The sequence below is a fragment of the Lontra canadensis genome, unplaced genomic scaffold (assembly GCF_010015895.1).
Source record: "Lontra canadensis isolate GAN:19392208 unplaced genomic scaffold, GSC_riverotter_1.0 scaffold19, whole genome shotgun sequence".
Taxonomy (NCBI): domain Eukaryota; kingdom Metazoa; phylum Chordata; class Mammalia; order Carnivora; family Mustelidae; genus Lontra; species Lontra canadensis.
In genome coordinates, this window is record NW_022631013.1 from 22,056,764 (window position 1) to 22,068,933 (window position 12,170).

The window sequence follows — 12,170 nt, forward strand, 5'->3', positions numbered from 1 at the left end:
AATGAAAAAAATACATTTTTTATTTGCATTTCCCTAACTGCTGCTGGACTAGTGGTTGAAATGAGATTTGAACGCAAGTCAGCCAACCCAGAAATCCATATTCTTTTACTAATGTCCTATATCCTTCTTATTGGCTTCATTTGGAATCCTGAACTAGAAAAAAGCAAGAAAGACAAAGAACACTGTCTGTCAGATCCATGAAGATGACAAAAGGTTAGAAACTCTACCTGGGAAAATTTACAGGAAATGGGGATTCTTTTTCTTATAGCTAAGGTTCTTAAAAATTTTTTGTGTGTGGTATTTTTTGTTTGTATTTGTTTGTTTTTGCTGGCCTGTACAGGAAACAAACCTTCTTATTGTTAAGTCTACAAAGGCAACAAAATACTGCAACTTCTCAAGAAGTTTTAAGGGTTTACCTACTGCCTTTTATTGAGGGAAAATCATAAAAAGATTCAGTTGACCAGCTGACAGAAGAGGAAAAGGATTGAACTGGAGCCAAAGGTAATCTACTTAGTTACAATTACACCTGTCAAGTGTGGTAGATGGGTATGTTGTTTGTTTACCCTCATCCTCCCCAGTTCATGTGGTCCCAGTGGAACTATGAATAATGATGCCACCTTCCTCCCCACTCAACAGTAGTCAGGTTGACCAATGACTAAACAATGCACTCACTTCTCTGGTCATGGTGAATGGCTCAAAGATGGACAAGGGATATAAGCAGAGGCATGATGAGTCAAATAGAAATAGAAAACATATATTTAAGTGTATATACAGATCTATACCCAGATCACAAAAAAAGGAAGGCAAGAAAGAGAAAAGCAGAAAATAAAATAGAAGCAGTATCCATCACCACGTGACTTTTATAGTGAATAACAGAATATGACATGCAATAGTGCACTCTCTTTCCCTAGTCCAGCAATGCTAGTCTAAGTGCAGTCCTCCCTAGCACTCGGCTTCTAGAATAAACAGAATACATCTTTTCTATTAGGGTGCATAACCTGGCAACTGAAGCCAGCAGCATCCCTGAATTTCTAAGTCCTGTGACCCAATACATTTCCTACTTTGCCTGAGCTGAATTGTTCAGATTTCCACTTTTCCAACAAGAAGTTTTTAACCAATATGTGAGCTCACTCTCAAGTTTATTGGAGCTCCTTCTTCTGAGTCTGTGTGCAAAAGGAAGATGGCCAGTTGACTCCTCAAGAGATGGGTCCCCTCTCATCAGAGATCCTATGGTGAATGTAATGGACAGACAAAGGAATGCAGGGTGAGCGTGATTCTCACTTCAGATTCTGGGAAGTACTTTCATTGCTCCCATGTTCCTTACATATGATTCCAGGGCACACAGGGGAGAGACATTTAGGTGATTTACAGTGTGCAACAGATAAAGCTAGAATCCTTTTTCCTTTGTTGCATGAGACATGAAAAGTTGATTCCTACTTAACAATCATTCATGCAAACCAGGTTCTGGACCAAGTGTCAGCTGTGGTGTGATCAGCCAAAACACAGGGCTTTTTCAACAGTCCTTTCTAAGCCTCAACCAGTAGAGCCATTTATCAGTCAGGATGTGAGTTGGAGGCAAGGCTGTGATGAATAAAGGCCAACCGCAGCCAACTTTCTGAGAGCCTTTGTAACTTGGGGCTTCAAGGGAACGGAAAAAGAAGCAGAACTGAGTCTCTGACTCTCAGGTGTTTAGGTTCCATGGAGAAGGGGAGTAACATCAAGCCACGGGAAGAATGGCCGCCATTTGTGGAGCCGCTTCCCCAGGCCAGCCACGCTGCCCGTTTTATCTCACTTGATCCCTACAAGGATGCTGTGAAGGAGGTATCTGTAATCCACAGACACTCAGGCGGAGACACTGAGGCTCACAGAAATCAAGGTTTGCCTACGGTTGCATGAAAGCACACGGAGGATCCACAAGTCAAGCTCAGTTCCAGCTTGTCCAAGGCCTGTGCGTGGCTCAAAAGACTGTGTTTTCCCCACACCGTTATATGGCCAGCCATGGTTGTGTTCATTAACAGCTTTGTATTTATTTATTTTAGAGAAGAGGGAAGAGAAAGAGGGGCAGGTGGGGGACAGAGGGAGAAGGAGAGAGAAAATCCAGGGCTCCATCTCACAACCCTGAGGTTGTGACCTGAACTGAAATCAAGTCAGATGCCCAACTGACTGAGCCACCCAGGCATCCCAACAGCTTTGTATTTAACTCATTCTTCTTTTTTTTTTTTAAGATTTTATTTAGCACACAAGCAGGCACAGAGGCAGGCAGAGGAGGAGAGAGAAGCAGGCTCCCTGCTGAGCCAGGAGCCCAATGCGGGACTGGATCCCAAGACCCTGAGATCATAACCTGAGCCAAAGGCAGTCGCTTAACCTACTGAGCCACCCAGGAGTCTCATTAAGTCATTCTTTCAAAAACGAGAAATCCACGCAAGAGTTCCAAAGGAATCAAACCACATCTACAGTTATTGCAGTACTGCTTAGTTTTCTCTTCTAGAACGCTCTTCTAGAGGAATTGTTCATTTACTCCCTTGAAATGCTGCCTTACTAAATCTCAGTTCAAAGGCTGTGTATGTCCCAGTAAACATACAGCTTTATTTTTTTTGCCACTGGCTTACCAGTGCCTTACTGTCATGAAAAGTAGCATCCTGATCTCTGGTAAATCACGTGATATACTCACTTTGTGTTATAACTCTTGCCCTCATTATATGTATCCTTAACGGAAGTGTTTAGGTAGCTGTGATGGAGTCAGTTTTATTAATTTTACAGTGTTCACAGATTTCCCCTCTCCCCCCAGTCTGCCAAAGAGATCCTGTAATTAATTGCCTGCCCAGTTTTCCTCCTTAGGAGACCTGAGAAAATAAAAGAATCCCTCTTAATTATGTTGTGCTTATTTGTGCCTCTGTAAACCTGACTCTTCTCCAAGACAAAACCACCTGGGACATAGCTTTTTGAGAGCCGCATCGTCACACCTATGAAAAGTTAGCAGGGGCCCCGGGTATAGGAAGCTTATGTGCCTGGTAGCAATGACAAGGTGGGGTGATTCCCGGAGCTGGACCACCCCTGATGTGCCCTCCATGATTATATGTATCCTTAACGGAAATGTTAAATGAGATTTCATGAAACAACAGACGAGAAAATTCTTTCTGAATTAGAAACACTGTGCAAATGGGAGTTGTTATGACCAGGTGGTATATGCAATGGAGATTACCTTTTGCCAGGGGTAAGCATTTCTGTTTATATAACACTTTTCATTCCAGGAGCCCTAAACCCTTGTGAATATTATCCCAAGAAATATCACTTGAAATAAGATGCGCATAAACAGAGTCTAGCAAATGAAGGCATCAACAATGATGACGATGATGAAGATCTTCAATGAGAACATCAACATTTTGACATGCCAACTCTCAAAGATGTCGCCACGGTAGTCACAACACCTTCTGAGGGGAAAATCAATTCTCAACATGAATGTTTCCCATCAGGGCTGACTGTTTGCCGTTGGGGGGGCCGGTGAGTGGAGGAATGGGGGGGGGGGAACAGAAGTGGAAGAAACATTTCAGAATTTGAATTTTATTTCCCATAGCAGTACATCAGAAAATCCAACTATAACTCCACAACTCTTTCAAGAGTTTCCTTTTTGTTTTCCGACGGTAAACGGAGAGAGAAAATAAGCTGTCATTATGAGAATGATCAAACGTGGAGAGAAAAGAGGCAGAGGTAAGTAAAACACCAATTACAGTGCTGTCAATCTGTGTGAGTTGGGCCCCTTCCAAACAACAGTGCAAATGGATCTGAGGACATGGGGAAGGGGACTGTGGGGGTAGGGAAGAGAGAGCTGCCAAAACCCAAACCCTAGCGAGCCAGGGAGGTGGAGAGAAATCGCCCCCTGGCGCTCTGGCTGCAGTTTCATCAGGCAGAACCCCGTGCATTCCCATGCACCAATTCCATTCTGTGTGTTCACTTGCAAATTTGGCTTCTGGCTCACTCTCTTTGTTTGGGTAGCTAGGCATGAAAAAGAATCATCCGCAACCAGAGCTCAACTTAATTCCCAATTCCTCTCTGGAAACTATCTGTTGGCAACGCAGAGTGCTCTGTGTAAAAGGCCATGCTTTGGCTGGTCCAAAGAGGAATTTCAGGCCCTTCATCAGGTCTTTGTGGATAAAGCGAAGTCTTGGAAATTGACAGAGGAGTCTGTACCTCTGGAATAATTTGTGTTGCCCCAGCATCTCGCTGTTCTGGCCAATGACACACAGGAACAAGTGACAATTTTTCCTCTTTCCTGGCAAATGGGATGATGGCAGCTGTTTTCTCTCTATAAAAAGACAGTTGCTCCTCTCTGAACCTCCAGCCTCTAACAAAGGTCAACGTATGTTAGTGACTGAACTACCACACAGCATATAAAGAAACACAAAAGAAATTCACCAGGAGGGACTCTAAGATTTCTAATCATTTTATCCATATCCCAGCACCTAAATCTGAGTGTGGTGTTCACCAAGTTTTGAATGAATGCAGGAAAAGAAAACTGGGCTAAGTATTGCATTGTCTGCTGTTTTCAGAACTTTTCATGCAGGGTAATTTCAATCTCTGCCCTTTTTTCCCTTTGGGTCAGGGAAGCCACCCTTACCGTGTTATGACTACTTTGACATGTTTCAAGTCCCTGTGGGGTTCAAGACACATTTAGGAGTGCTCTGAGAGAGGTAATAAAAATTGGAAAAAAGAGTAAGTGAACGGATTTCTAGTAAACATGAAAGATTATACATACAAATTTGCCCTTCCCTTCCCAAACTCCTCTAAAATGACAATAACACTTAAAAGAAAAAAATAGAACACGAATCCACAAGAAAAGAAAAAAGGAGATGGCAGCAGATTAAACAGTCACAGTACTTTGGGAATGGAAATCCAAGGAGGGGAAAGAAAGGGGGTACAGGAGGAGGAGTCAACGAGAAGCAAACCAATTCATGTCTCAGAATCCCGGGAATTGAGGATGCCAGGTGCGTCCAAGGGCGGAAATGCTGAGTGGGTTTGAAAACGAACAACCGATTGCAAGGTAACTAGGAAACTGGGACCTGAGCTCAGATGATCAATTAAGTTTAGTTTGGTAGATTTGGAATTCACTTAATTAGAGGATAAAGTTAAAGTCATAATTAAATGCTCTGGCCCAGAAGTGACAGATATTGCTCCTGCTCATAATTCAACGGCCAGAACTCATCACATGGTTCCACCCAACAACAAGGAAGGCAGGATGTGTTGTCCAACTGTGTGTCGGGAAACAGCTGAGTGTTAAATTAACATTTCTAAGCCACATGAACGACTCTCCCAAGGCCCAGGACAGAATCTGTATACGTGGTGCTCCAGAGATTTAAGAACTAAGAGTCAGCATGGAAAGAAGACAGAGAAGAAACAATCAGATACAGAAGGGGGACCAAGAAAGCAGGAGTCAAGGATGACCAGGAGGAAGGAAAGAGAGAGAGAAGAAGGAAGAAAGTGATCAGGGCAGAAGTTTCTGATAGCAGGGTGCTCCGTGCATGGGGAGGCAGAGCGCTTTAATACAAGAGGCACTTCAAGAAAGCACTCATTCCCTTGATGAATTTCTCCGTCACAATTTCTGTCCCTCATCCTAACCCTAATCCCACATCTAGCCTTAATTATAATAATGCATACATAAGGCTCCCTTAGCCTGTAGCCACTGAACATTCTTAAATGTCTAATCCCAAAACCCTTCCTCTGATTTCATTCCTATTAAGCAAACTTCTTATGATTGGGCTTTGCTTGAAGGTCTTCCTTCAGTAAGGGAATGTGTTAGTCATATTAGAGCATTTCAGACCACATGTCAACTCCATTTCTTAATAGGTAAATTCAAAAACCAGTATTCTGGGGCACCTGGGTGGCTATCTGACTCTTTTTTTTTTTTTTTTTTTTTTAGATTTTATTCATTTATTTGACAGACAGAGATCACAAGCAGGAAGAGAAGCAGGCAGAGAGAGAGGGGGAACCAGGCTCCCTGCTGAGCAGAGAGCCCAATGCAGGGCTGGATCCCAGGACCCTGGGATCATGACCTGAGCCGAAGGCAGACACTTTAAGCCACTGCACCACCCAGGTGCCCCAGCATCTGACTCTTGATTTCAGCTCAGGTCATGATCTCAGGGTTGTGAGATCAAGGCTTGTGTCAGTCTCCATGCTGGGCATGGAACCTGCTTAAGATTCTGTTCTCCCGCTCTATCTGCTCCTCCCCGTTCATGCTCTCTCTCTCTCTTTCTAAAATAAATAAATAAACATTCTTTAAAAAAAAAAAAAAAGCATTGTGTTTTTATACATCAGTGGGATGAACTTGGTATATATGTATCTCTCACCAGACGGTTCCACCTTTGATATGCAGGTAAATATATACTTGCAAATGTAAAAATACAAACGTAAGGCCTACCAGCCTTATGTGCAATATCTAATTTTTTTCTACCTTGAACCTTTGGAAGGAAAAATCCAACAGAAATAAGTTCCATCTTAAAGAGAGACAGAGGAAGGAGTAAAAATAATTCAGTGGTTGGGGGGAAAGCTGGATAATAAGGTATTAGGAACTAACAGAAAGGAGGAAAGAGATACCATGAAGAGAGGCCACAATTTCAGAAACCTAAAGATCTTGATGGCTTTCTTACTTTGGCTGAATGTAAAACAAGACTACAATTGTTTACTAGACTAGAAAGTGTGCAATCTGGCAAAAATCTAAATTAAGGTTATTGATGGTGGAATGAAAATACCAAAACTGAATATATGCTAGAAGCCAAGGATGTACTAGATTTTTCTATTTCTAAAAATAAGTAGTGCACCTGGGTGGTTCAGTTGGTTGAGCAGCTGCCTTTGGCTCAGGTCATGATCCCAGAGTCCTGGAATTGAGTCCTATATGGAGCTCCCTGTTCAGTGGGGAGTCTGCTTCTCTGCACCTTTCCTGGCTCATGCACTCTCTTTCTCTCTTTCTCACTCTCTCTCAAATAAATTAATAAAACCTTTAAAATAAATAAATTAAATAAAAATAAGCATGTTGGGGATTGTTAAAGAAATTATAATAGGACCAGATTACATATTAGATGACAATAATTATAACATTATAATGTGATAGAATATGATTCAGTCACCCAAACCAGGTTGTTGGAGTACTCAAGAGCACAGAAAAAGGATGGCCTCAATATAATGTTCTAATGAAAAATGGTAGGGTTTTAAAATATGTTGGCATTATCCTATGTTTATTGCAACATTGTTCACAATGGCCAAATTATGGAAGCAATATAAATGTCCATCAATAGATGAATGGATAAAGAAGATCTGGTTTATGTATACAATGGAATATTACTCAACCATCAAAAAGAATGCAATCTTGCCCTTTGCAACAGTATGGATGGATCTAGAGGGTACAATGCTAAGTGAAGTAAGTCAGTCAGAGAAAGACAAATACCATATGATTTCATGCATATGTAGAATTTAAAAAACAAAACAAAGTGTTAAAAAAAAAAGGGAACAAACCAAAAAACAGACTAATTATAGAGAACAAACAGTTGGTTACCTGAGCAGAGATGGGTGGGGGGATAGGGGAAATAGGTGATGGGGATTAAGAGTACACTTATCATCATGAGCACTGAGTCATGTAGAGAACTGTTGAATCACTATATTGTACTCCTGAAACTAATACAACACTGTATGTTAACGATGCTGTAATTAAAATAAAACAAAATAAATAACAAAATGTGTATGCATTATTATACCAACTTTAAAAACCAGAAAAGACTGTAAGATCTCAAAAATGGATGTGAGAGTGGTGGTGTTTTTGTGGCTGATTTTTATTTTATTCTTTATACTTTCCTGTGATTTTCAAAAATTTCTGTAATGAACTTAGAATTCTTTTAGATAATGTAAATTACTTTTATAGAGAAATGTGCTTCCATTAGCAATTCTGTTTTTCAATTATTTTTGTTAGTTATATTGGAATTAAAAAGTCATTACATACATTAAACGTAACATTTTTAAATGCTCGGGGTATATATGCTCCCAACTGCTTTTAAAATGAAATTGTAATTAGATGGAGTAAGAGAATTGAGACTGGAAAAGCTCTCTGAGGGTGATGGCAAAGGCATGAAATGCCCTATTTCAAATATTGCAAAATACTTACCATACAAATGGTAATCTTGTGGACATATTTTGCAGAATGCAATACAAATAAATTAAAACTTGACTTTAGATCTTCTCATGTATTTTAATATAAATGGAAAAAGTTTTCAAATTTCAAATTGAGCTAAAAGTTTATTTTTACATTATACGAAAATGAGAAGATAGGCAAGTTGATATTGAGAGTAAGATTATGGAGGAAATAGTCCACCTGCCTAAGAGAATACACTATTGTTAAATAGTGGAACCATCCTTTATATATTTACAATATATGTGTCAATTAACAATTAACACTCTAACTATAGTTTAGCTCCATTTAGTGATGCAGAAGAAATGGAGAGAATTTGCTCCCACCTGACGGATTCTCTCTTCTCTGCAAAGAGTAAGGCAAGATCATCTAAGAATAAGGGGCAGGTATGAAGTTCAGGGATCAAGGAAGACAGAGAAGCATAAGGTAACTTTGCAGAGAATAGGACAGTTCATCACCAGAAGTGTTATACTGCCATGGCCTCTGAGATTACTTCAGTGATACAAATTGAATGGTCTCACTGAGCTAGCTGGACTCACAGGCTGCAAAGAGAAACAATTTTATTCTTCACCCCCAACTGCCCATTTGAAGCCTCTCTTTTGCACCTACTCTTCTCCATCCTTCAGATGAAACATTAGGAAGGTCTTCTGACTGTGATCATCTCAGATAACAAAATGTCCTCTGGTCACTTCATCCCCAAAGAGCCTGCAGTGGGGAATGTGCTGTTCATCTCTATTTCCCTGTTAATGCTACTTCTCCCTGACCTCCTGCTCTGTTCCCCCACCACTTGACTTCTAATGGACCCTCCAGGATGGGAGTAGAGGAACCGAATGGTAAGAAGAGGGAGGGCCTTATTTGACTGGCAGGTATAAGCTGGTGTAGTTTCCCTTGATGGATGTTTCTCTCATGAGAGTATCCACAGCCTCCTCAGATGCTCCCCTGCTGGACCCTTCCATCTTGAACTCCTTTGTCTCAGGCGGTCCTCTCCTCAAATGAGCCACCTATGATTCCCTTCGGCCTCTCTACCCAGTGGAACCCCGGAACTCTTTTTGCCAAGGACACCTTATCGATTGCAGGAAGCCCTCTGGGTCAAGATTCTTTTCTAAACAAGGCAGACTCACATTCCCACCGTTGGTTTGACATTTGGTCCCTGAAAAAAAAAAAAAATTACCTTTGACCTGGCAGAGGCCAGAATGTAGTTATTTCCTAAATGCAGCCCTCTGCTATGCTGACACACAGTTCACTTCAGCCAACCTCTCATTAAAGACTTTTTTCCCTAGGCATGAGTCTAACGTCTGTCTGTATCCTCCAAGCTTCAAAAGCCACCTATCAAAGATGGCTAAAGGGGTAAGTAGGAGGGAGTACCAGATAGGAAAACTTCACAGCTCAAGGTAAGTGAAAGATAAAGATCATAAAAGCTGTTTCATCCACCTTCTTTAGGAGTCATGCATAGGGAGGGGCCAATAATTTGCTCTGGAATGTGAGAGTATTTGGTATCCCTAGTCTTGGGACCGCCGTCAAGACTGGAAGAGAGGCTTCTACTTTATCTTTCCCCTGTGCAATTTTTTTCAGTACCACTCAGCCTCCCAGGTGAAGGGCAAGAAGATGGTTGGCTTCCAGTCATGTCAAGGAGGAATGATGACAACAGAGCGGCAAGGGGATTTGGGCCCTGGTGAGAGGGACGGAACTGATGCACCACGGAACCAAAGCTGGGTAAGGAAGATAGTAAAGAAGAGCAGTGGGCTAAAGGACTCAGGAGGTTGGGGACTGTAGAAGGAATCGTTGAGCAAACATTCTGAAAAGATACTGTTAGCAGCTGACTGGCTAAAGGGAATAGAGCTGAGAAAGGGCTGAAGAGTCTTTGGGGTTTGCAGCCTGGCGGACTAGCCGCTGGTTACAGAATCGGCAGGTGCAGAGCATCACAGACGAGAGACAGAGCATCACCTTGACTGAGCTGAACTTGAGAGGACAGGGAGACATCCAAATGGAAATGGCCCTGGAGGGCTGGAACTCAGAACAATAGGGTTCAAGAGAGGCCTTTGAGAGCCCAGAACCAGAGGTATTATTGGCAGTGACAAGACTCATTGACTTCTCTAAAGGAGAAAGTAAGAGGCAGAATGCAGAGGCTGAGGACCACTTGGGAAATGCACTTTGTTAGAAAGAAGGGGTATAAAAAAGAACCTGTTAACAGAAAGGAAGCAGAGCTCTCTTCCAGCTAAGAGAAAGAGCTGCATTTGAGAGCCAAGCTAATCTGTTCTGAAGAGTACTTTATCCAAAAATACCTCTTCTTCCTCTTCCTTCCTAATTCCTAATTGCCTTTATTGCCTGGTTATGCAGCTAAATCTCCTCCTACCTCTTTAAACTTGGTTTCCACATCCATAAAAGGAAGGTAATAATTGTATCTGCCTTTTAGGGCTGTGGGTGACATGCCTGGCACAGAGTGCACACCCAACAAGTGTGAGCTATCCTTGTTATTGTTGTTATTTTGTGTACTTGCCTCTAATCAAAGTCACTCCTTTACAAGGTAAGTACACCAAACTTATTTCCAGAGGCTTTGTGTTTTGCTTGTTTTTTTTGCCTCTCAGTTAGCGCTTCCCTCCAATGCGAACGGCACTGGGAAGAAGAGTAACTCAAACGCACTGAGATTGCTAATAATCTGGCACGGTTAAATAAATATGTTGTCATCATGACACTGGTTTGATTTTTAAGCCTAAGGTTGGTTCAAAGGCTACGAATTCCTCTGACGGACTATGCCTACAGTAGAGAGACATTGCCACCAGCTGGACGATGTTGCTGAATTATGTCATTTATTTACTGTATTAGTCTCCTACTGCTGTGTAACAAATTACAACAAATTTAGTGGCTTCAAACAATATGCCTGTATTAGCTCACAGTTCCATGGGTCTGAAATCTGGCCACAGAATGGCTAGATTCTGGGCTGGGCGGAGGCTCACAAGGCTGAAATCAAAGTGTCAGCTACAGTTCTCATCTGGGGTTCAGGGTTCCTAAAAGCTCACTAGTTGTTGGCAGAATTCAGTTCTTTGTGGTTTCAGGACTGAGGTCCCTGTTTTCTCTCTAGTTCGTTTGCTGGGGATCTGTCTCAGTTTCTAGAGGCTGCTCCTCTCCATTGGCAGTTCACTACACAGGTGTATGTATGCTTTCTTCTAGGCTGGCCGGAATGTTTCTCTTTTAAAAGATTCACCTGATTAGAGCAGGCCCACCCAAATAATCTCCTTTTTGTCATATAACTTTGCAAAAATACAAATCATAATCAATTGACTGATATCTCATCACGGTTATATGTTCCACCCACACTCAAAGAGGAAAAGATTATACAAAGGCAAGGATTGCTGGACATGATCTTAGAATTCTACATGCCACATTTACCTATGGAACAACACTGGTTTCAGGCATTGAACAAAGCACTGTGTCCCACACGGGAGCCCTCAGCCACATGTGTCTATTGAGCACTCAAAATAGGGCTAAGCCAAATTGTGATGTGCATACTGGATTTCAAAGAATGGGTACCCTCCCCAAACCGTAAAATATCTCCTTAATACTTATACTTTAATTACGTATCAAAGTCATAATATTCAGGATATTGTCATCTCAATAAACTACATTGTTAAATTTAATTTCACCTGTTCCCTTTTCACTTTTTTTAGTGTCTACTTTAAAAAATGTAACTTGCACGATTGGGCAGGTTCTGGTCTAAACCAAGAAAAAGCCAAGTGCGTCCATTTGTACTGGGTGTCATGAGAGGAGAAGCCAGTGGGGTTGGGGCACAAAGAGGGAGAGGTCTGCTTTGCTGGGAAAGAGAGTGTGGACAGGAAAGGCTTCCCATTCACAGCAGACAGAGGGAGAGCATGCTTTTCCAGCAGTCCTTTTCCAATATTCAGGAATTCTCTATCTAAAGCTGCAAAGCAATAGCTAGTGACTTTTTCATTTCATTTGCATTTTTTGACTTCTTTATTTTAGAAGACACAATTCAGAGTTAGAT